The 21,339-nt window shown below is 39.7% G+C and overlaps 1 protein-coding gene and 1 pseudogene across 2 annotated transcripts in view; one reads left to right on the top strand and one right to left on the bottom strand.

Moving 5' to 3' along the window:
• The window catches only part of IGF2BP3 (insulin like growth factor 2 mRNA binding protein 3), a 97,779-nt gene that overhangs the window by 65,678 nt on the left and 10,762 nt on the right, over positions 1 to 21,339 (bottom strand). The window lies entirely within an intron of this gene.
• On the top strand, positions 11,289 to 11,917 carry LOC307108361 (dynein light chain 1, cytoplasmic-like; annotated as a pseudogene). Its single transcript has 2 exons — positions 11,289 to 11,399; positions 11,627 to 11,917. The product of its transcript is annotated as a dynein light chain 1, cytoplasmic-like (transcript).

Genomic DNA, 21,339 nt, shown 5'->3' with positions numbered 1-21,339 from the left:
ATCGGCTGCCTCCTGAACACCCCCCTACTGGGGATTGAGCCCACAACCGGGCATATGCCCTGACAGGGAATCAAACCGTGACCTCCTAATTCATGGGTCGATGCTCAACCACAGAGCCACACAGGCCAGGCACAATGGTCCCTTTTAAGTCAGAAATAATGCATAGAGACACAATCTGGTCACTAAGGTGCTCACTGTTATTGAGTTGGTCACTGCTCCTAGATCAGAGCTAGAAAATATACATTATGTTTGAAAGAGAAATAAACCATGTGTTCATAAGGATTATTTCCAATTCACATTTTAGATTCCTAGTTTTTTGCCCAAAGTCTTCGGTAGTTGCATCTTTTCTTCCACTGTGAAGTTTGACAACAGTTTAAACAAGAATATAAACCAGAAGTGCTTTATGTGTCCCCCCCCAAAAAAATGTGTCCTGTTGCAGCCCTAACCCCCTATGATGGTATTAGGGGGCAGGGCCTTTGGGAAATAGGTAGGCTTAGTTGAGGTCATGAGGGTAGAGCCCCCGTAATGGGATTACTGTCTTTTTAAGAAGACAAACCAGGCTCTCTTCTCTCTTCACTGGCACCCGAAAAAGCCACGAGTGTCTACAGCCCAGAATGCATCTGTCCACAAGTCTCACCAAGCACCCAACCAATCTGTCTGCACATTGATCTTGGACATCCCAGAATCCAGGACTATGAGAAATAAATGCCTACTGCTTAAGCCACCCAGTCCGTGGTTTTTGTTATTGCAGCCCAAACTGCCCAAGATAATGTCTATTATCTCATTTAACCCTTGCAGTCAGCATTTTGTGGACAGGAATCAAAAGCGGAAGTTTAGGTTGTCCAAGCACACACTGCTAATGTGCGGCAGGGTCAGCATCCATATCTGGGCATTCGGGCTCCAGAGTCTGTCCTCTTCACTTCACTCGCTATATTCAATCTTACTGATCCCACTTGTAATCCAACCAAGAATGTAATCTTGTCAAATAACTCCAGAAAAATAACAGGTTGCATGTTAAACCCAAAAGGTCAAGGGCATGCTAATCCTAAAACAACATTTTCACATTACCCCACAGCTTAACTCAATCAATAACTTATATACCAAGATTCAATATTGACAATAAATGGACAAGGTTGCATATTAATACCAAGAAGGAAGGCAACTATACTGAAAACTAAGCTAACTCAAGTATTTGGTGACCAGTGAGGTCTATTTAACAGGGAAAGTTCCCTGAAGGTAAAATTATTTCTATCTTATTCACCGCTGTATATTCAGGCGCTGAGATTGCCTGGCTCATAGCGCCTGAGCAATAACTCAACACTGTTACACAAGGAATAAAGGAAGAAAAGTCTCCTTAAACATTACAGTTCTAAGTAAGCATCCCCCAGCTCCCAGATCCCAGGTCTCCATGGAAACAACATCCATGTTTTATTTAGTCCCCTTAACTAAAACAGAAGTGTATTTATCTTTCAAAGCTGTGCACCTTTTCATCATCTATCTAGAACAGTCTGACAACCGTAACTGTACGGATAGAAACTGGACTGAAGCCAGGGATATGGGTTGGCAGAGTCCAAGAACCAAATGTTCTTCTCTGTGCGCTCCTATTACCAATGTTTGCAAGTGCACACTGCCATCTCTCTTCCTCTTAGGAGACAAATGTCCCTTCAAGGGAAGATTACAGTTAAGGTTCTTACACTTAGAATATGTGCAAGGTTAACATGACAGAACATTGCTCAAAAAATAATAGTTGAAATCAATTGGGCACAAACTGATCCCTGATTCATGAATAATCAAAGATTTCTGTAGTCTCCAGATTGAGATTTAATCTGAAAATGTGCCTTTAACCCAAAAAGTTACTCCCAGTATTTCAACCAACCACAGAAACACACGGAGTTGAACATCACGGAAGAGTTCTTTTTAAATAAGAGGCTCACTGCCTGTGTGACTCAAAGTGTAGCTCCTTCAAAAGTGTACCATTCACACAATGCAGTCATTTACACATGTCTTCCTTGAAACTCAGGGTGGTCACAAGGGAATAAAGTACTCAGATACAAAACCTCTAATTTGTTTGAGTCACAATGAAAATTAATCATTCCCAAATTTTTCCATAGTTAAGCTAATTTTATATATACCATTACATTTTTTCCCAGCAAGACTCAATCATATTTTTAACAAGTGATTTTTAAAGCTTAGTATCTTAAAACTTCTTTGTTCAATGGAGTAGCCACCAGCCACATGAGGCTTCTGAGCACAGTACTTGAAATGTGGCTAATCCAGTCAAATGGAATTGTTCCATGAGTGTAAAGTACATAACAGATTTTGAAAACTTAGTACCAAAAACAGAATATAAAATTTCACTAGTTTTTAATACTGATCACATGTGAAGAGATTAATATTTAAGACATATTGGGTTGTACACAATATGAAAGCTCATGTCACCTGTTACTTTTGACATCTTACTGTGGCTACTAGAAAAGTTAAAATTTTACATGTATATAAAATTTCACATTTTTCGAATTGAAAGAACTGATCTAAACTTAGTATACTTGATACTCAAGGGTAAAACTAATAGATAAAATTTTATTTGTTTGTCAAGGACATTTCAGGAATAATTAAGAAACAAAATTTTACCATCACTAAGTGACTGTACCTGTGAGAAGAGATATTTTAAGATGATGAAACTTTTTAAAGTGCTGTACTTTGAATATAGGGTATCTCTTCATTAACACTTTTCATTTCACATTACTGCCAATTAGATGTGGTGCTTTTCCAAGGCAAATTCTTGAATTTGTCCTTGATCAAGTTGTATCACATTCTTATCAACTTCATTAACTATAATAATCCCAACCCCCTGAGAGTATGAAGAAGGGAGTTTAGATGACTTCTTGTTTCCAAGAAGTAGAGTTAGATAGCCAACATGGCTTCTATTTCCAATTTTAATACATCCCAATTTTAATACGTTTTGTAGAATCAAGCAAATAAAATAAGCCAACAATTATTACTGCTCACAAGAGAATCATTATAAAAATTGTTTCATGTCATAGAATTCTTATACAGCAAACACACACACACACACACACACACACACACACACACACACACTAACGAAGGAAGACAAATTTGATCCAAATATCTAACATTCCTCTCATCCTAAGCAACCCAACCTTGCTTTTCTTCTAAGATATTGCCATAGTAGACCTTGCAGAGAAGCCTACTCCCAGCAGAATGCTTAATATAAATGCAATGCTCCCTTACCAGTCTCACAGCAGCAAATTCTTTCTGCTTAAGAAGCTCTTTTACCTTCTAGTGAGGTAAGAAAAGAAAAACCAAGGATGTTTATCCTGCTTAAGGAAGAATAGGTTAGAAACTGTTTCACTTAAATGTAACATGCTTCCTCTTTCCAACTTTCCCCCAAACTTGAACTTTCACATTGATAAACTATTTGAATCTGTTATTCTTTAAACAAATAAAACCTTTCTCAGACATTAAAATTTTCCTATGCAGCCGAAACCGGTTTGGCTCAGTGGATAGAGCGTTGGCCTGCGGACTCAAGGGTCCCAGGTTCGATTCCGGTCAAGGGCATGTACCTTGGTTGCGGGCACATCCCCAGTAGGTGGTGTGCAAGAGGCAGCTGATCGATGTTTCTCTCTCATCGATGTTTCTAACTCTCTATCCTTCTCCCTTCCTCCCTGTAAAAAATCAATAAAATATATATTAAAAAATAAATAAATAAATAAATAAAATTTTCCTATGTCTTGCCTATGATATATTTGCCAATCTAAAAAAATTAAACTTGAAAATGACCAAATCTCTAACCTAGCTATCAGAGATGTAGAACATGCCAAAAGACACATCAGCAAAATGCAGATCTGAGAAACTCTCAACGCAAACATCTAAGTTTTTTGTTTTGTTTTGTTAATATATTTTTATTGATCTCAGAGAGGAAGGGAGAGGGAGAGATAGAAACATCAATGATGAGAGAGAACCATCGATCGGCTGCTTCCTGCATGCCCCCCCCACCCCACCCCCGTTGGGGGCCAAACCTGTAACCCGGGCATGTGCCTTGAGTGGGAATCAAACCATGGCCTCCTGGTTCATAGGTAGACGCTCAACCACTGAGCCACGCCAGCTGGGTCAAAGTTGTTTAAAGTAAATTTCAAAGAAAAAGGATGGAAAACCTGACATTAAAACACACACACACACACACACACACACACACACACACACCAAAAAACACACACCCTAAGACCTATCAACCAATCATAATGTATGAAACCTGTTTAAATCCTAATTAAAATAAACTGGGGGGTGAAGTGGAGACTCAATTAGACAACTGGGAAAAACTGGAATATTTTATATCAATCAATTAGTGCCAATGTTTTCTTTATGTAATAATAGTATTATCTATGCTTTTTAAAAGTTCTTATCTTTTAGAGATGCATTCTAAAGAATTAGAAGTGTAATAGGCTTGCTGTCTTGAATTTGCTTTAAAAATTCATCCGGAGAGGTATGACATTGGGGCACAGAGATCCAATAAGGCTGGTCATCAATGGTGACTTTTTAAAAATTATTGATTTTAGAGAGAGAGGAAGGAGAGGGAGGGAGGGAAACTTCAATATGAGAGGGATATATCAATCACCTGCCTCCCATATATGCCCCGACTGGGGATTGAACCCGAAACCTGGGTATGTGCCCTGACCAAATTCAAATTCTAACCCAGCCGGTGTGGCTCAGTGGTTGAGTGCCGACCTATGAACCAGGAAGTCCCAGTTAGATTTCCGGTCAGGGCACATGCCTGCAGTGTGAGCTCAACCCCCAGTGTGGGGTGTGCAGGAGGCAGCCAATCAATGATTCTCTCTCATCACTGATGTTTCTATCCCTCTCTCCCTCTCCCTTCCTCTCTGAAATCAATAAAAACATATTAAAAAAAAAAATCTAATGTGACCCTTCGGTACATGGGACAACACTCCAACCAACTGAGCCACACTGGCCAGGGCCAGGTGTTGATTCTTGAAACCAGGTGAGGGTTATAGAATTTATTAATGTCTCTCCTACAGTACTTTTCAAATTTCCTCATTTTTTTTCCTGCTCTCTAAAATCTGTAAGTCACCATATTTACAAATAATAAATTCCATCAAAATCAAAGTCTGGGCTTATTAGTACTCTGTTCCATGAGGAAGGGAGTTTTAGAAGAGAATTATGATTTACGTTTACAGTGGAAGCCCTGAAACCAGTCCCCTGAGGATACTCAGGGATGACTGTACATTTAAATTCATCCTGCTGCTGTAACTACAGTGTAACTTCAAATACAGGATATTCACAAAAATTTTGTTTTATAGCAATGTGTATTAATGAAACATCTGTGCTGTTTATTTAGAAGGAATCATTTGTGAGAGTGGGACAACAATTTTACACAATTCCAATTTATGTCAATTCTGATACAAATAAGAGATGCTGCAGATGAAAAGTTGCATCCTCCAACTACAAAGACTGAAGGCAGCAACATGCAGGAGAAAATGAGTCATTACCAGGTTATTTCTTCTGCCATGGCTACAATTTGACAATACATTTTTAAATGTTTGTCTCTCCCTTCCTCTCGGAAATCAATAAAAATATGTATTTTAAAAATCAATGGAAAAATGACCTCGGGTGAGGATTAACAATAAAATAAAATAACATATCATTTATTCAGGGACTCCTAATGGATAAAAGACTATGCCAGCATTTGAAATACATTTTCACTACTCTACCTTACATCAACTGAACTAAGCAGGTATTATACTCTCACTTCACCGATTAAGAAAACAGTATCAAGAGATTATTTTAATCAAGGTCAAAAAGCAGGTAAATGAAAAACCAAATTCAAATTCTAACTCCAATTTCCATGCTATTTCTACCATAATTGTAGGTGTCTACTATTTGGCTTCTATGAAACAATAACAAAAAACCAACAACACAGATCTCCAAGAAAACTGTCCAATATAATAATCTACACTAATAAAAGAGTAAGATTGCCCTGACCGGTTTGGCTCAGTGGATAGAGCGTCGGCCTGCGGACTCAAGGGTCCCAGGTTCGATTCCGGTCAAGGGCATGTACCTTGGTTGCAGGCACATCCCCAGTAGGGGGTGTGCAGGAGGCAGCTGATCGATGTTTCTCTCTCATCGATGTTTCTAACTCTCTATTCCTCTCCCTTCCTCTCTGTAAAAAAAATAAAAATAAATTAATTAATTAATTAATTAATTTAAAAAAGGAGTAAGATGCAAATTGACCGTACCTTCGTGACACCCACCAGCCAATCAGGAGTGGGTATGCAAATTAACCCAACAAAGATGGCGGGTTAATTTGCATACGCAGGTGCCGAGTGGCCGGATGCTTGCGTCGTCACCATGGCCGTGATGCAGCCGTTCCACAATGTCCCAGCCGCTCTGGGCCTCTGGGCAGCATGGGAAGGCAGAAAGGTGGCTCCAACTGAAGCAAAGGCGGTGCCGGCAGCCAGGGGGAAGGAAGGCCCATTTTTGCACAAATCTTCGTGCATCGGGCCTCTAGTCATAACTATATAAACCCCACTCTAGAAAAACAGCATTGAATGTTATCTAATTTATATCCACATGCTATAGAAGAGGCCCTAGGAGTCGTCACATCAATATAGAGCAGACTGCCGAAACCGGTTTGGCTCAGTGGATAGAGCGTCGACCTGCGGACTCAAGGGTCCCAGGTTCGATTCCGGTCAAGGGCATGTACCTTGGTGAGGGCACATCCCCAATAGGGGGTGTGCAAGAGGCAGCTGATCGATGTTTCTAACTCTCTATCCCTCTCTCTTCCTCTCTGTAAAAAAATCAATAAAAAAAAATAAATAAAAAATATAGAGCAGACCATTTCGAGGTAACAAAACCTCCTGCCTCACCAAGCAGCTAACATGATACATGAATAAGACAAATAGCTGTGCAAACTGGCAATAAAAGATGCAATGCAGCCGAAACCGGTTTGGCTCAGTGGATAGAGCGTCAGCCTGCGGACTGAAAGGTCCCAGGTTCGATTCCTGTCAAGGGCATGTACCTTGGTTTCGGGCACATCCCCAGTAGGGGGTGTGCAAGAGGCAGCTGATCGATGTTTCTCTATCATCGATGTTTCTAACTCTCTATCCCTCTCTCTTCCTCTCTGTGAAAAATCAATAAAATATATTTTTAAAAAAAAGATGCAATGCATATGATATTTCAAGTTCTCCTCTATGGGGAAGTCCTTTTAAGGGTCTTAAATACTTCTACAGTTATTAGATGTGCAATTTAAAAAGTGACATGTTAGCCTAACCGGTTTGGCTCAGGGGATAGAGCATCAGTCTTCGGATTAAAGGGTCCCAGGTTCAATTCCTGTCAAGGGCATGTACCTTGGTTGCGGGCACATCCCCAGTAGGAGGTGTGCAGGAGGCAGCTGATTGATGTTTCACTCTCATCAATGTTTCTAATTCTTTATCCCTCTCCCTTCCTCTCTGTAAAAAATCAATAAAATATATATTTTTTAAAAAGTGACATGTTAAACCTGTGCCTATTATGGCAATCTAGAATGTAATATCATGCTTATAATCACTGATTATATGCAAAAACATGTTACCTGTGACTAACATGGTAATATGACCTGGGCGAACTCTTGGTCTTCTTGAGGTGCTGATATAACGGTCAAAAAGTTTAACGTGAGCCAAAAGGAGTGGGCACTGAGCACCACGTTACCTCTGCACAGCGCTCGCCCTCCAGTGTACCCGAGCACATCTTCCTGCCCTCGGGCTTTCTCTGGAACACAGACACCGAGAGTTTTAAATGGTCCTCCCCGCCCCTTAAGTAATCTAACCCTTTGGAAAGCTTTGCTATTAGGAAAGCCATCACAAACTAAACCTGTCATTAACAATCTGTACAGGGCATTAAATTTTAGAGGGCTGGGCTTTAGACTTTAGCACCTTGTAAAAATGTTGAAATAAAAGCTTATGCATTACAAAACACTTAAGAACGTGTTAAACGCGGACCAAGCACTTTAATTGCCTTAAGACTGACTTGTAGAAACAAGTGCAAAACGTAAGCTATCAGGAAAGACTGTCCACCAGGGGGCAACACACCAGGACTCCAATACACCCCTAACCATCAGCCATACCTTCATCAGGTTTTTTGGTTTATTTTTAGTTAAAAAAAAAAAAAAAAGTCAAAGTTTTAACATTTTTTTCTAAGAGATCCTACAGCATTAATATACACTTGCATTTAGCACACTCTATTGATGATTAAAACTAGAATACATCTTATTAAGAGTAGGATATCAGTGACAAATGTTTGGGATTCCAAATCCCTTCCCTATAGATTTGGCTATTAGTACTTAATTACTTACCCCTATGTTTAGAACTTTAGGTATTTTTTAACTTGGGAAGACTTTAAATATATAAAGTGGGTAACTCAAAAACTAGTTTCAGAATTCTATCTTCACTGTGATACAAGCAGAAAAAATACTGTACGTGTAAGAGTCTATCTTTTTGAAAGTCATGACAGTTATGAAACCAAACAAATAGTATCAAAACAACCAACCACACACATCTTAATATTCTGCAGATAAAGAGAAGCTTTCATAATCCTAACAGCTCCCATTTCTTCCAGTAACTGCAAGCTACCTGAGAGTCCGAAAGACTCAGTGCAGCTATGCATTTAAAGTTACTGCCAATTATGACAATGGCTAAAAATATGTTAATGCACACATCATTCACATAAATGTGCTTTCTTACTTGAATAAAATGACTGTAAAATGTTCATTTTTCTCTTTCAAAATTGTAAGGTAATGCTTTTGTCTCCCTAGCACCTGGGCAAACTAGTTGTCATTAGATAATTAGCAGGGTTTCAATAGATGAGTTAAAGAAAATAAAATGGCAATAAAGCTATTAAGTCACACTACAAATATCAATAGTTTTTTAAAATACAATCTCTTGAAGCAGACTTATTATCACTGGGCTATAAGCTAATATTATGTTGAGATTTTTAGTTTTGTTCAAAGTTACTAATAAAGAGCTGTATTTTCAAAAATCTTAATTCTTAGCATTTTTGTGTTTTTTTCATTATTGGAATAACAATTAATACTACACATACTCAGACTCTACTGAGACTAACCTCCTGATTTTTAAAAGTTTCAGTGTTTCAAATTTAATCAATAAGTTTAAGTATTTGTTTTATGTACTTTGCTGTTATTTTATTAAAATATTCATCCAGTTCTTTGATAAATTTAAAAAGTTAGGGTGGCAGTAATTAAACCAAATTGAAAATTACAATAAAACTAGGGAACTAGAATTTTATGTTTGACCAAGCCATTTGGAAGCAGTTTAGTGAAATTTTAACATCTTAAACTGATTACACTATCATAAAATTTAAAAGCTATTCTGAAAAAGGTGAATACTAATACACAAATCTATCATGAACAAACTAAAATTTGTCAGATCTACATATTTAGACAGTATAAACAGTGATATTTTTAATAAATTTAAGCTTGTTTAAAGTTCAAGACATACAACAAATCTTAGATGTAATATGCAGTATTGATATGCTAGCTGTAATTACATTATGAGATGTTTAGCAACACTGAATTATATAGTTTATGTAAGACTTATAGTTTAAACAAGTCTATTAATTTAGAATCAGCCAGAATGATGTACACTAAATGTTTTAGACTGCCACCTGGAAATAAAACAAACCAGTATTTTATTTGTTAAAAGTTCATTAATGTACACTTCAATTTAAAATATTTATATTGATGCCGAAACCGGTTTGGCTCAGTGGATAGAGCATCGGCCTTCAGACTAAAAGGTCCCAGGTTCGAGTCCGGTCAAGGGCATGTACCTTGGTTGCGGGCATATCCCCAGTAGGGGGTGTGCAAGAGGCAGCTGGTTGATGTTTCTCTATCATCGATGTTTCTAACTCTCTATCCCTCTCCCTTCCTCTCTGTAAAAAATCAATAAAATATATTAAAATAAAATAAAATAAAATATTTATATTGTTAACAGTATAAAAACTAAAAATAAGGTTCTTTAAAATCTTTATTTTTAAATATATTTTATTGATTTATTACAGTGAGGAAGAGAGAGGGATAGAGAGTTAGAAACATCAATCAGCTGCCTCTTGCACACCCCCCACTGGGGATGCGCCCGCAACCAAGGAACATGCCCTTGACCAGAATCGAACCTGGGACCTTTCAGTCTGCAGACCAACGCTCTATCCACTGAGCCAAACCGGTTTCGGCGCTTCTTTAAAATCTTGAACTATTTTCTTTAGGCTTACAAATCAAATTTCAGTGTTCCCCAATATATTTTAAGATGATTTTTTCTGTAAAATTTTTAATTTTAAAAATAAGCAGCATTATAGATTGCCGTTTAAAAAATAGTCACGGAGATATAAAGTACAGCATAGGGAATATATATATATATATATATATATATATATATATATATATACACACACACACACACACACACACACACACACTAGATAAATATGCTAATTAACCAGGACGCCATAACAGGTCGACTGGACAGGAGGAGGTTGTGCGCGCAGCATCGGGGGCGGGGAGGCAGGGGTGTCCGTGCACCTGCGCTGGGGGAGGGCCTGATCAGCAGCAGCTGCAGCCGCTTCAAGGGCCGGAGAGGGAGGCAGGGCTGGACCGGTGACTCGAGGGTGGGCGGCGCTGCACAATTTCGAATCGCGCACTGGGCTCCTAGTATATATATAAAAGGCTAATATGCAAAGTGTCCCCTCAGGAGTTTGACCAGGAGTTCGGTCGCTTGTTATGACATGCACTGACCACCAGGGGGCGGCGCGGAACGAAGGAAGGCCTAGGCGGCAGCTGGAAGGCCCAGATCAGCCCTGATCGCCGGCCAGGTCTAGGGACCCTACCCATGCACGAATTTCGTGCACTGGGCCTCTAGTATAGTCAATAATATTGTAATAACTATGTATTATGTCAAATGGGTACTAGACTTATCAGGGTGATCACTTTGTAAGGTATGTAAATATCTAATCACTATATTGTACACTTGAAATTATAACTTCGTATGTCAACTATAATTTAAAAATAATTTTTTTAAAACACTTCAAAATATAAAATAAACAGCATTTTGAGAACCAAAAAAAAGCAGTTTAAAAACACCATTAGAAAAGAGAGAGTAGATACGCCACAGCTTCGGTAGTGACGGCTTCTCTAGCCCGGTCTGAGCCTCGACAGCCCCGCCCCCAGGAGACTGCTGCAGTCGGCCAGGCCCTGCTCCATTGTAACCATGTGCGACAGAAAGGCGGTGATCAAAAATGCCAATATGTCGGAGGAGATGCAACAGGACTCCGTGGAATGTGCTACTCAAGCATTGGAGAAATATAACATAGGAAAGGATGTATATATTTTTTTAATATATATTTTTATTGACTTCAGAGAGGAAGAAGAGAGAGATAGAAACATCAATGATGAGAATCATTGATTGGCTGCCTCCTGCACGCCCCCCACTGGGGATCGAGCTCGCAACCCAGGCATGTGCCCTTGACCGGAATCGAACCTGGGACCCTTCAGTCCGCAGGCTGACGCTCTATCCACCAAGCCAAACAGACCAGGACAGGAAAGGATATTGAGGCCCATATTAAGGAGGAGTCTGACAAGAAGTACAACCCCACTGGCACTGCATTGTGGGGAGGAACCAACACTTCATCTACTTCTACCTGGGCCAAGAGGCCATTCTTCTGTTCAAATCTGGTTAAAAGCATGGACTGTACTACACACCCAGTGATCCATCCAAAAATAAGGATTGCAGCCTAAATTCCAAATACCAGAGACTGAAATCTTCAGTCTTCCCTAAAGGAACACCTTGATCTTGAACCTTTATTGTGTTGTTGTTGTTTTGTTTTGTTTTTTTTCCATTTTTTTTATTAAGGTATTATATGTGTACATATCTTACCACTGCCCCCCCTGCACCCCACTCCCATACATGCCCTCACCCCCCAGTGTTTTGCGTCCATTGGTTATGCTTATATGCATGCATACAAGTCCTTTGGTTGATCTCTATCTCCCCCACCTCTCCCTAACCTTCCCGCTGTAATTTGACAGTCTTTTGATTATTGTGTTGTTTTGTACAGGGTATGCTCTGTACTCATTTGTTGTGGTTATAAAACAGCAAAACAGCTTTAAAAAAAAAAAAGAAAAAAGGGAGAGAAACTTAAAATATAAAAGTAAACTACAATAAAGATTTTTAAGCCCTAGCTGGTTTGGTTCCGTAGATAGAGCATCGGCCTGTGGACTGAAGGGTCCCGGGTTTGATTCCAGTCAAGGGCACATGCCTGGGTTGTGAGTTCAATCCCCAGTAGGAGGTGTGCGGGAGACAGCCAATCAATGATTCGCTCTCATCATTGATGTTGCTCTCTCTCTCCCCCTCTCCCTTCCTCTCTGAAATCAATAAAAATATTTTTTAACGATTTTTTTTTAAATTTTAAAACACAAAAAGTTGGGAGGGGGCGAACAATAACAGAATTAAATTTAGATTTAGAGCACTGAACTAGTTCCCGTTAATATAATGTTTATGCACGTGCTATTTATAAGGACTGCTCTGAAGTTTTCAGAGGTTGGGAGCATTTTTGTTCTTTTTTAATATTTGGTTAAGCACTGTAAAACACATTTCTTCTGCCGAAACCGGTTTGGCTCAGTGGATAGAGCGTCGGCCTGCGGACTGAAAGGTCCCAGGTTCGATTCCGGTCAAGGGCATGTACCTTGGTTGCGGGCATATCCCCAGTAGGGGGTGTGCAGGAGGCAGCTGATTGATGTTTCTCTATCATCGATGTTTCTAACTCTCTATCCCTCTCTCTTCCTCTCTGTAAAAAAATCAATAAAATATATTTAAAAAACAAAACAAAAACACATTTCTTCTTTCCATATTGATGATGGGGTAAACCACATGCTGGAGTTTTCAGAAAATTAGAATAATCTGTAACAAGTATTAATGATGAATCCTAGCATATTGTTAATATCCTTTTAATAACAAAGACATTTAAACAAGTTTTAATGTATTATCAATCCAAATATGGGTAAATATACTTTACTCCTAAATCAAGACTCCACTATTTAAAAAGCTTTGAAATACTGTATTTCCACAATTTCCTTCCCTCTGGCTTCCAAAGCACCTTTAGAACTGCTTTTTAAAGCTTCAAAACAGTAAGGGGCATAACTGAGTAAGTAGTATTTTTTCTAAGAAGTGTACATTTCTAGATGCTTGTATATGTATATAAATCTTTCCCTTCCAAAACACAAGAAACTACACAATGACTGCATTTGGAGAGAGAGAAAAAGATCATTTTAATCATTTTTATGGTTTAAATTTTGCTATGTAACTACATATTTTTTTTAATCTTCCAACCTTTTTAATTACCACAGAAAAAAACTAGTTCTGCTTAATTCCTGTGGGTGTTTTGTATACAGTATATTATCTCAAGAAGATAGTTTAAGATTCCATTTGATTTGTGTCAGTGTACACACCACACCACTCGCCAAGAGATGTAAGATTAAACAGACACACTGAAGAAATGGGTTACAGTGTTCTACTAATTTCACACTTACTACACTTAGTGCATCAAAATGAAATAGACGGGGGGAAAACGCCTGATCGTTGAGCTAAAATAAAGTTAGACTGGTATGAAAAAAACAGCCTATATGCGATTATCAATTATCAGTGATGCGCATGCTAGACAACAGTTACTACACATTATCAAGTGCAGAGCACAGTACCTGAATTTAAATGCAATGTGTCACATACATAAAGAATGACCTGATTTTCACCAGTTATAAAACATCACCAGAAGTGAGTCAAATAAATTAGATCTGTTGCACTTAGGCAGCTAAAGTCCGTTTCCAAGTGTACAACGCAGTGTAAGCTTACAAAGATTTCTTCTCGTACTGTGGACATTACAGTATCATAATCATGTTGCCATCTGTGCTGAATCATGCCTACTGCTCACCACCGCCATGCTAGAATGCCTCTCATCTTAACCCTCACTTTGACAGAGCTACAAAATAATAGTAATATGGTATAATCTGTAAAATAAGAATCAGCGAGTCCACATCAATAGAAACAAAATAAACAGAGAAGAGAAAGCTCTTCCTTAGAGCAAAATTCCAACTAATCAATGTAGGAGAAATGACAGAAACAGCGAGTCACCCTCTCACAGCCACTACAGTTTCAGGTAAGAACCATCGATGAATGCGTGGATTAGTGAAAGTGATGAGAAAGTGGAGCTTTACACTGTTTCAAAGTAACCCTCAAAGACTCTTAATGCAAAGGAGAAAACAGGAACTTGACACTTAGGAAGCTGGTACATACCACTTAACCAACTAACCAAGGTAACACCTTCACTATTAGAACAAATCCAACCTCTCTGGCCTCCTGTTGTGGTGCACGGAGGACATCATCACTTCTGAGGTGTTCCACCAAAAATACATAACCTGATTCTAACCATGGAGAGACATCAGACCAACTCAGATGAGAGACATCCTACAAAATAACTAGCTTACACTCCTCAAACTCATGGAGGTCATGAAAGACAAACAAAAGACGAAGGTATTGTCCCAGATTAAGAGAATCACCACAACTCAATGCATGAGGTATGTTGGATTGGATCCAGGATCAGAAAAAGGACATTAGTGGGACAATAGGCAAAATCTGAATAACATCTATAGATTGAACACTAGGATATCAATCAATATCACTGGTTCCCCCTCATCTCTCCTCCATCCCCTTGGCTCCTCCTCCTCTTCCACTCCCTGTGTAGTCACTGTCCTATGTCCACATGTCTAACAGGCATCTCAACTCAACCTGGCCAAACTGAATGATCTTCCCCTTCCCCATCATGCTGCTCCCATAATCTTGCTCATCACAATTAGTTTGCTTTTGTGTATCCATTCATCACACACACTACCACCATTTCCCCCTCACTACCCTGGTGCCATCACCACCATCACTGACTTGTGTAATCGTAATTTTCTCCTGACTGGTCTCCCTGATCCCACTCCACTCAACATGGTCTATTCTCAGTGGAGAGTTCCCCAAACTTCAACAGAATTGTCCTAGTACCCAATTCAAGTACAAAGAAGCAGGTAAACTTAATATAAAATTTGAGGTATGTTATATTCTCTTTTTGAACTAAGTCTTCAAAATCCAGTGTATTTTATACGAACACCACATCCGGATTCGGACCAGCCACATCTCAATTCCTTTGACAGCTACGGGTGGCCAGTGGCTGCCCTCGTGGACAGCACAGTCCTAGACCCGAAGCTTTATGAGAGCAAGGTCTTGTCTTCCCAAGAACGAAGGCAGTACCTTGGCATATAGTAAACACTCAAATTTGCTCAAATTAAAAACTGCTAAGACCCAAGATTAGCAAAACAGAACCATTTGAAAAAGAAAACAGCCCTAACTGGTTTGGCTCAGTGGATAGAGCGTCGGCCTGCGGACTGAAGGGTCCCAGGTTCGATTCCGGCTAAGGGCACATGCCGGGGTTGCGGGCTTGATCCCCAGTAGGGGGTGTGCAGGAGGCAGCCGATCGATGATTCTCTCTCATCATCGATGTTTCTATCTCTCTCTCCCTCTCCGTTCCTCTCTGAAATCAATAAAGAAATAAAAAAATAAAATAAAAAAAGAAAAAGAAAACATACTAGCAAGCTACCCAGCCTTCTCATGCCAGAAAAAAAATATATACAGAATGAAAAAGACGTGGTGAAATAACATGAAAGAAAATTGTCTTATAATTCTTAAAAGAAAAAATTATTGTCTAAGACAAGAAAAGTACCTCTCCTGTGATAGGAACAAATGTAGTTATTTTCTAACGTTAACCAACAATTACTACGAACAAGGAAAGCTAGCTGAAATATAGCAGAGGTAGGACTCCTCACGTGGCCATCCTTACAGACACAATGAGTCACCATAAGCAAGCTTCTAGCCTCAAAACATCTAGTCCTCAAGAGAAACGTCAATGGCGTTTTAGAAACAACAGGAGATGCTGAAGGCTGTTCATTTCCTTAGGCAAGACCTCTAATCAACACGTCCAGCGCACTTTGGTACCCAAATGACCATACTCACTTCATGGTGCCCATGTGCGTTTAAGTGCTCCCTGATTATTAAACATTTTCTCTTTCATACACCTAGATTCTTCCTTTGTGTTTACTTTCCTTTTACTTCTTCCCACACCTGTTTTTCACAAACTGACTTGTGTAAAATTCCCTACTAACACTAATATGCCATGAAACTGCATAAAATCCTCACTTGTTCTTGCCATCTGTTGGGTTATGATGGAAAGACATAATCCCAGGAATACCTAATCCAACTAAGTGCAAACAGCACATTAGTGTAAAGCAGCAATCGTCGATGTATATAGTATGTGGGCTCCTAGGGGTCCCTGAGACACTTTCCAAGAGGTCCAAGAAGTCAACATGATTTTTATACCCCTAAGTTGTTATTTGCCTTTTTCACTGTGTTGGCATTTGCACTGTTGGTGTAAAAGCAATAGTGGGTAAAATGAGGCACTTGAGCATAAATGAATCAAGGCAGTAACACTAAGCTGTAGTAGTAATCATTGTATTCTTCACTTGCAGTAATATGTAATCAGACTTTCATTTTCAAATGCTCTAGATCAGTGGTCGGCAAACTCATTAGTCAACAGAGCCAAATATCAACAGTACAACAAATGAAATTTCTTTTGAGAGCCAAGTTTTTTAAACTTAAACTATATAGGTAGGTACATTGTTATTAACTTAATTAGGGTACGTGGTATTTTGTGGAAGAGCCACACTCAAGGGGCCAAAGAGCCACATGTGGCTTACGAGCTGCGGTTTGCCGACCACTGCCCTAGATGAAGCAGTAAAGAGTATTAACTTTCTTAAACAGCCCTTGAGCACACACACCTCGTTAATATCTACGTGAAGAAAAGGGCAGTGTGCAAGAAGCACACTACCTATTGTGGCTGTCCGAAGAAAACGCACTGTGCTGTGCAGCTGTTTGAATTGCAAGATTGGACCCGCCCCCTTTTTCATACACAGCACCATTTTCACATGAAAGAGCTAGAGACAGTGTGGTATTTAACCTTGAGTACCTGGTGGACATTTGCTCAAAAGAAAATAAAGTCAGCCAGCCACTTCTAGAAAACCTAACAGTATTTGTTGCCAATGACTAAATTTGAGCTTTTAAGTAAAAACCAGAATTTTGGCAAACTTGTCTACCACCATGAGCTTTGACAGTTTCCCAATACTTACGGATAAAAGAACCATTCAAAGCGCAAGAGAGACCGATGGATTTTAATGTAACAGAATACACAAAATCCACTGATATGATTTCAGATTCCACATTTCAAACTAACCCATTGAAAAACTACCACCTGTCTAGTTTTGGTGTAAAAACAAAGAATATCTACAACTATCTAAGAAGACTATTCAAATAATTCTTTCCTTTTCTAATGATATGCTTGTGTGAGGCTGGATTTTCTTCACATACTTCGACCAAAACAATGTATCACAACAGATTGAATGCAGAATTACTTATGAGAACTCAGCTGTCTTTTAGGCCAAACAGTAAAGAAATTTCAAAAACTTAAAACAATTCCACTTTTCTGATTTTTGTTTTGGTTTTAGAACGGGTGTTTTGTGTTTTTTTTGTTTGTTTGTTTGTTTGTTTGTTTTTCAAAAATCTCTTGTTAGCACTAACTGGTTTGGTTCAGCAGATAGAGCATCAGCCTGCAGACTGAAGAGTCCCATGTTCGATTCCAGTCTAGGGCACATGCTCGAGTTGCGGGCTCAATCCCCAGTAGGAGGCGTGCAGTAAGCAGCCGATCAATGGTTCTCTCTCATCATTGCTGTTTCTCTCTCTCTCTCCCTCTTACTTCCTCTCTGAAATGAATATATATATATATATATATATATATATATATTTTTTTTTTTTTTTTAAATTGTTGCCCTAGTTGGTTTGGCTCAGTGGATAGAGCATCAGCCTGCGGACTGAAGGGTCCTGGGTTCGATTCCAGTCAAGGCACATGCCCAGGTTGCGGGCTCAAACTCCAGCAGGGTGTGTGCAGGAGGCAGCCGATCAATGATTCCCGCTCATCATTGATGTTTCTCTCTCTCTCTCCCTCTCCCTTCCTCTCTGAAATCAAATAAAAACCATTACAATAGGGTATAAAACCGATATCTTCCATTAGTCTCTTCCTTCCTCAATCAGTTCCCTTTTGTAGAGATAACCAGGCTTTTCCTTGGATAACCTTCCAGACCTTTTTCTGTTTTTAAACAGACATGTACAGCTGAAATGGTTTTCCCCAAAAAGGCCTATCTTTTTAAAGAGCTATCCCATAATTTGCTTTTCAATTTGCTCTTTCCCACATCCTCTCATATAAATCAATATCATTCTTTAAAACTGCCACACAATCCATTATAGTATAGTTTGTTAAAATATGGTATATCGCCTAACTGGTTTGGCTCAGTGGGTAGAGCGTTGGCCTGAGGACTGAAAGGTCCCAGGTTCGATTCCGGTCAAGGGCATGTACCTTGGTCATGGGCACATCCCCGGTGGGGGGTGTGCAGGAGGCAGCTGATTGATGTTTCTAACTCTCTATCCCTCTCCCTTCCTCTCTGTAAAAAATCAATAAAATATATATTTAAAAAAAAATATATATATATATATATATGGTATATCTTCTTTGGATGGACACTTGTTATTTCCAATTTTCTATTTAAACAATACTGCAAAAAAAAAAAGTCTTTTGCCGATTTCTATTGCTTTGTAACAGAAATTGCCAGAAGAAAAACCAGCCTAAAAGTTAGAGACTGTTTAACATTACTTCAAAGTGCTCTTAAGGGCAAAGTGAAAGATGAAAAGGGGTTCTAGGTAGCTTCCTCCTTCAAAAATCTACCTTTTTTTAAAGGTTTTTTAAAATATATGTTTTTATTTCTTTTTAGAGAGAGAGGGAGGGAGGGGGGAGGGAGAGAGAGAGAAGCATCAGCTGCCTCCTGCATGATCAAGCCCAAACACCCTGGGCACGTGCTGTGACGGGGAATCGAACCAGCGACCTCTCAGTGCATGGGACGATGCTCAACCAACTGAGCCACACCAGCCAGAGCCAAAAATCTACCTTCTGAAGCTCAAAAATGTGTAACTTCAAAATGTCCCAGACAGTCAAATTAAGGCTAGGGATCCCCTTTGCTTGGAAAGGAGACCATGTGAAAGTTCCAGGTTACCTGTAACCTGTTAAAACGTAGTGAGTGATGTAATAAAACCTACAAGTTTATCTGCGTGTTCTATGGACTACTACCCAGAGATCTTTTTACAAAGTCCCGTGTGGTGATTTGGAGCTTTTACCATATTGCTGATTAAAACGATGCTCCAGACTGCACAAAACCACGGGGACAGAGTTGTTTTCTATGATACTAGAAGGCTATTCACACTGAGTTCTAACAGATACTGCCAATAATAGGCATGCCAAGAAGTCTTTGACAATTAACTCTCTAGCTGTCTGAGTGTCCATTCCTTCACATTCTTGCCAACACCAGACAGTATCAATTTTATTCACTTTTCCCAATTGGCATTTTTCTAATAACTAGTAAGACTGAGTATCTTTTCCTAAGTAGATTGGCTTTTAAGATATCCCCTTTGAACTGCCACTTCTTACCGCTTGAACATTTTTACACTATATTGTCCACCTCTGTCTGTACTAAACAGGAATTCTTTATCTCCTCATCCTTTTTTTTAACAGTATGATCTCTCTTAAGATAATTTCAAAACTAGACCCGTTTTAAGGATCCTAAGACCTACACATCTAAACATAAAGTACAAGTTCTTAACTGACAACACATAACCTTATCCCACAAGCAAATGTGAAACATTCCTATGTACCTGTGCATATGAGACAAACCATGGGCTTATACAGGAATAGATATACTTACCTCTTATTTCCAATTGCCACACATAAACACACAAGCTCATTAATCTGAGACAATGCCTACAGGTACCAGATACTTCCAGAAGTCCTTTCCAAACATGATCATTTAGCTCTCAACAACCTTGTGCAGGTTTTATGGCCCCTATTTATAGATCAACTGAGAGGCTCGGAGAGTTGAACCAGTTTGCCCAGGACCAAGGAGCTGAGCAACTGAGGTCTAGGATTCCCGGCAAGATGCCACTGGCCCTCCCTGCCCTGTGCTGCATGCACGGCTGCCCCTAGTTCTGCTGTTAACAGTGTGTGCACACAGACGAGTCTGCCTCGTTTTCTCCTAAGGTTCGTTACTTCATTTGAAAGGCATAATACAAATCAAGTAACACCAGGTGCTTTAATCATCACTACCGATGACTTCTTGTCACAGCTGACCTTAAAAAACAACCAGGCTCAGTCAGCCTCGAGGCAGGGTTCCTCAGTCCTCTCACAGCTCACCCTCACTAACCTGCCGGAGAGTATCCTGGGACAGCTCTCTACCCCATAGGATGCTTTTGGGGCACAGCGGTTCCCATGAAGCACTTAAGAGGTACAAGCAGTTCAACGATCTCTGGTGAGCAGACCCCAAAATTAACATAGGCATGAAGTCTTGCATGATAATCCCAAATAACCATCTGCTAAATTAAACAGACTGAACCCCTCAAGTTAAGCACATGAAGAATCAGAATAATGCACAGTCCCTCCTCAAGTACACAGGCTGCTCTTGGCGTTGCCCCTCTAGGCTCAGCTTCAACCACTACCCCCTCACAGCTGAGCCTCTCTAATCCCAAACAGCGTAGAGTTCCCCCGCACACACCAGGATATTTCACACTTACATGCCTTCCTCCTGCTGTCCCTTCTGCCTTTTCCATCCCCAATGCACACGGTTAGCCTGTATGCCTGCACAGCCCTCTCTGAACCTCTCCCTGCTGGCTTACCAACACTCACCTCAGCCTGATGCCCCTTCTGTGTTCTGGGGCATAACAGATACCCCAAGCCACATTTGCAATTTCTCTTTACCTACAGAGATATCAATCCACCTTTAGGATCACTGCAACACAGTGAGGGATTGAGACAGAACCAAGTGAAAGCCACCACACCCCACATACTTCTTCAAAGCAAGTATCTAATTCTTGTAGCTCCTGAAACCTAGACAGGATGGATCAGAGGCACAATATCCAATCTATGCTTGCTAAACTAAAAATTATATAAGCCACAGGGAATGAAACTTGAAAAATGCAGAAATGGGTAAATTAGCACTCCCTAAAACAGGGGTCCTCAAACTTTTTAAACAGGGAGCCAGTTCACTGTCCCTCAGTCCGTTGGAGGGCCGGACTATAGTTTAAAAAA

Source organism: Cnephaeus nilssonii, assembly GCF_951640355.1.
Source record: "Cnephaeus nilssonii genome assembly, chromosome: 12".
Lineage (NCBI taxonomy): Eukaryota > Metazoa > Chordata > Mammalia > Chiroptera > Vespertilionidae > Cnephaeus > Cnephaeus nilssonii.
The sequence above is the reverse complement of the archived record's forward strand: the minus strand, read 5'-3'. Positions and strand labels throughout refer to the sequence as shown.